Genomic DNA, 4,685 nt, shown 5'->3' with positions numbered 1-4,685 from the left:
ATGATATATAATATATTTGATATTGTATTTTGATATTTAGACCACACAGAAGCATTTTGAAAGTAGTTCCTCTTTGTTGTTATCTGCAAGAATTTGCATAAAATTGGAATAATCTATTATTTGTTTACTCATTTATAAATGAAGACCACAATTTGGAAAATGATTTCTTGGGTATGATATTAAACACACATACACACACACAAAATGGATAAATTGAACTGCATCAAAATTTAAAACTTCTTTCATGATAGGACATAATTTACAACCCATAGAATAGCAGAAAATAATTGCAAATCATATATCTGAAAATGTGTCAATATCTAGAATACCTAAAGATGTCCTATAACTCAACAACCACAACAACAAAACCAATCTAACCCTAATTTTTAAAATGGCTAAACAACCTGATTAGACTTAGCTCCAAAGAAGATATGCACGTGAAAAAGTTCTGAACATTACTAATCACTATTGAATTACAAATCAAAACCACAGTGAAGTACCACCTCACAGGCATTGGGATGGTTTTACACACGCGCACACACACACACACACTAATTAACACGAGTTGGCAAGTCCCTCAAAAATGTAAACACAGAACTATTTTAACATCTAGCAATTCCAACTCTGAGTGTATACCCAAAGATATTTTCACACAATCTTCACAGTACCATTATTCACAACCTAAGTTTCCGTTTCCAAAATCAGTATATTTATACAAATAGAATATTATTCAGCTTTCAAAGGGAGTCAATTCTGACACATGCTACAACATGGATGAACTTTTAGGACATTATGCTAAATATGAAAGCCAGTCACAAAAATAGAGATTCTATATGGTTCTATTTACATAAAGCACCAAGTACATAAAGCACTCACATTAATAGATACAGAAAGTAAACTGGTGTTTTCCAGCCACTGACAGGAAGGAAGACTCAGAACCTATTGTTTAATGGATACAAAGTTTTAGTTGTGTAACATGAAAAGAGTTCCAAATATGGATGGTGGTGATGTTTGCACAACAGTGTGGATATACTTAATACTACTGAATTGTAGGTCTACAAATGATTTAAGTGGAAAATCAGAATGCGTATTTATCACAATTAAAATACTTTTAAATGAAAAATATTGATATCATTTCTGTATAGCTGACACTGCTTTCCTCTGCTTCAGATAGAGACTTGGAATTAACTCTCCTAGTTTCCACTCTACCTCTCACCAACACCCATAGTGTTGCTAAATCTCAGTATGGCCCCACTGTTACTTCCATTAGTACAGTAAGCTCCTACCTCCACAACAGAATTTCCAGAATATGTTCTCTACTGTGCAACTCTTTACTGCATTTATCCATGAACTTATCTCCAAACACTCTCTTTCAAATTGGAAGATTTCTTGTCTGCTGATGTCCTCTACTCTCATACTATCACTATCCAGTTTACTGAAATAGAAAATAGTTCATACAGTCTTTGCTGCCTAGAGCAGCATTCATCAGGCCGAAGCTCAGCTTCTTCTCTAAGTCTAATTTCTGTCTATATATTAATGAGTTCACTTTGTGCTGTTGTGGCTTGCAGGAGACTAGGACCTGATGCAGAGGTTCTAGTAACATCCCCTTTCCCTGTTCCCTACATTGGTGCCCAACGTGAATGTGAGTCAGATCCACAGTTGAACTTGCCTGTGAGACAGACTCAGAGTAAAAGGGATAGCACATGAATCTCCCAGGACAATTTCTGAATGCAGACAAGAGACATGAGTGATTTCTTCTTGGAAAGCCTGATCTTTGACCAAATGACAGTAACATTTGAAGACGTGACTATTACTTTTACTTTATAGGAGTGGAAATTCCTGGATTCTTCCCAAAAATATCTCTACTAGGAGGTCATGTTGGGAAAACTACACAAATGTCATGAAACCTGAATGAAAGCTACAAACCACAAGGAGAAATACTCAAATACTTACAATATGAAAATTTTCCTTGCTGGCAAGTCTGAAGGAATGCTGACATTCAGATATATGAGAATCAGAGCTATAAGGAAACCATTCAACAGGGAGATTCCAAAGATTCTTCCCAGTGTCAAGGGTTGTTAATTTTCTCCACACCGGCACCAGGCTATGGGAACTATGAACTGACTTTTGAAGACAAAAATTCCAGTAACTTGAATTGCAAAGAGTGTATACCTTGGCAGTCCTTAAAACAAACAAAAAAAAAAATCAAGACTATGTTAGAGAAGTCTGTATGAGTGATTCCTATGGTTTTCAAGGGGACCAATTCTTGCATATTGGTATATGCAAGAAAAATCTCCCCATCAAAAAAAAACCAAGAAGCTTGTTGTTCACCACTCTTATATCCCAGTGGAGGAAACATTTCCAGGGTACATTGTGGAGCTATGGCAAAATAATCTACTGAAAGACTCTATGCAAGAGAAATATTGTGGATGTAGTAAATGGAATGAGGTTTATTTTTAGAACTCACAATATGTTCTTCACAAGAAAAATCATCTTGGAGAAAAGTTCTATCAATATTTCATCAGTACATCATGCTTCTCTGAGAGATCAGATTTATACAAACATGCAAGAATCCACAGGGAGTAAGCAGTATGCATGTGATGAAGTTGGCAGTAACTCTAATCAGAGCTCAGGTGTTCACTTTCATCAGAAAGCCTGTGCAGAGGAAACATCTTATGTCTGTAATGCATGTGGTAAGAGCTTCAGTCAGATCTCCTGTCTTCACAATCATCAAAGAGTCCACACAGAAATGAAACCCAAGGACCTCAGCAGAAAATCATTACTTCACATTCACAAAAGATTTCACCTAAGAGAGAAGCCTTTTAAGTGCGATCGGTCCAGTAAGAGTCACAGCTCAGACCTTCGAATTCAACAGAAGGTCCACACAAGTGAGAAACCCTATGCTTGTCATGAATGTGGGAAGGGCTTCAGCAAGAGTTCGAAGCTTCACACTCATCAGAGAGTACACAGTAGTGAGAGACCCTATAAATGTGAGGAGTGTAGAAAAAGATTCAGTCAGCGTTCACATCTTCTCATTCATCAGAGAGTGCATACTGGAGAAAAACCCTATAAATATGATGATTGTGGAAAAAACTTTAGTCACAACTCTAATCTTCACATCCATCAGAGGGTCCATAACAGGAGAGAAGTCTTCTCAGTGTGTAAAGTGTGACAAGGGTTTCAGTCATAGCTCAGCTGTTCGAATTCATCAGAGTCCATAAGAGAAAAAAAAACCTAACAAATGCTATGCATATTATAAGGGATTTGACCAGAATTCACACCTTCACAATAATCATGGCAGAGAAACCTTGTAAATCTTGTTCATTTAGTTAATATCTTTAAACAAATCTTAACCTTTAAACTCAGTAAGTGCTGCTGGAAAAGAAAGCCTATAGAAAACACAAATAATGCCAAACAACAATTACAGTTTCTCCTAACTCCTACTAAGAATAATTTTCTTAAAAAAAAAAAAAAGAATAATTTTCTTCAGGGGGAGATCATTAGGAGGATTATTATATATTTAAAATTAAAGTATATTCTATGTACTATGTGTATTACACATAATCATAAAAACTAAGAAGATAGGTCACATAAGCAATGACTTTATTGCATCATACTATTGGAATGAAACAGCCATAAGATTAAATCTCCAGCCTTTTCTTTTTTTTTTTTTTGTATTAAATTCTTTCATTGGTACATTGTAGGTATACAACACAATTACATTTCTCATTGGGAATTGTACCTTTACATAATGCATCTTGGTTCTTATTTTTTCCCCATTCCTAGCCCTCCCTTCACGCCCTCCACCCTTCCCTATTTACAAAGACTTTATTTCCATTTTTTCCATTTCTCATCATTTTTTCCTTTCCCTTCTTTACTTTCCCCTGCCCCTCCCACTACCCCTACCCCTTTGGACCTTTTCTTCCTATTTTGCATTATCGATTATTCGTTCTAATAATTGGTACATTTTAGGTATACAATATAATGACATTCATCATTGGAAATTTGCACCTTTACATAGTCTCTCTAGGTTCTTGTTTTTCACCTTGCCCAGCCTTCACTTCAACCCCTCCAGTCCTCCCTATTTACAAAGATTTTGTTCCTATTTTTCCATTTTCTCATATCAATCCCATTCCCTTCTATCCTTTCCCCTAGCCCTCCCACTTCCTTCCCCTTTGCCCCTTTTCTTCCTATTTCACATTACCTATTATACATTTTAGTCCTTATTTACACTTTCAGTTTCTCACTCCATAGAAACTATTTGGTATTTACACATGTGTGTCCTAGTTATTTAACTTAACAGTATCACCTCAGTGTGCATCCACTTAGCTATAAATGTCTCTAATTTCTCATTTTTAATGGCTGAGTAGTACTCCATTTTTTAAAAAAAAACACATTTTCTTTACCCAGTCTCCAGTTGATGGGCATTTGGGCTGTTTCCAAGTTTTAGCTATTACAAACTGTGCTGCTATGAACATGGGTGCACATATATCACTGTGGTATGATTCTTTTAATTCTTTGGGGAAGATCTCCAGCAGGGAAATAGCAGGGTCAAATGGGACTTCCAGTCCTAGTTCTTTGAGGTATCTCCATACTGATTTCCACAGTGCTTGCATCAGTCTACCCTCCCACCAGCAGTGGAGCAGGGTTCCTCTTTCTCCACAGCCCTGACAACATTTGTTATT

At 36.3% G+C, this 4,685-nt stretch overlaps 1 pseudogene; it reads left to right on the top strand.

Moving 5' to 3' along the window:
* The first annotated feature begins 1,743 nt into the window (after positions 1-1,743).
* LOC101709929 (uncharacterized) lies at positions 1,744-3,314 on the top strand (annotated as a pseudogene).
* The last annotated feature ends 1,371 nt before the right edge of the window (positions 3,315-4,685 follow it).

Source organism: Heterocephalus glaber, unplaced genomic scaffold (assembly GCF_053883595.1).
Source record: "Heterocephalus glaber isolate CG9 unplaced genomic scaffold, H.glaber_assembly_v1.0 deba00001465, whole genome shotgun sequence".
In the NCBI taxonomy this organism is placed as follows: domain Eukaryota; kingdom Metazoa; phylum Chordata; class Mammalia; order Rodentia; family Bathyergidae; genus Heterocephalus; species Heterocephalus glaber.
The sequence above is the reverse complement of the archived record's forward strand: the minus strand, read 5'-3'. Positions and strand labels throughout refer to the sequence as shown.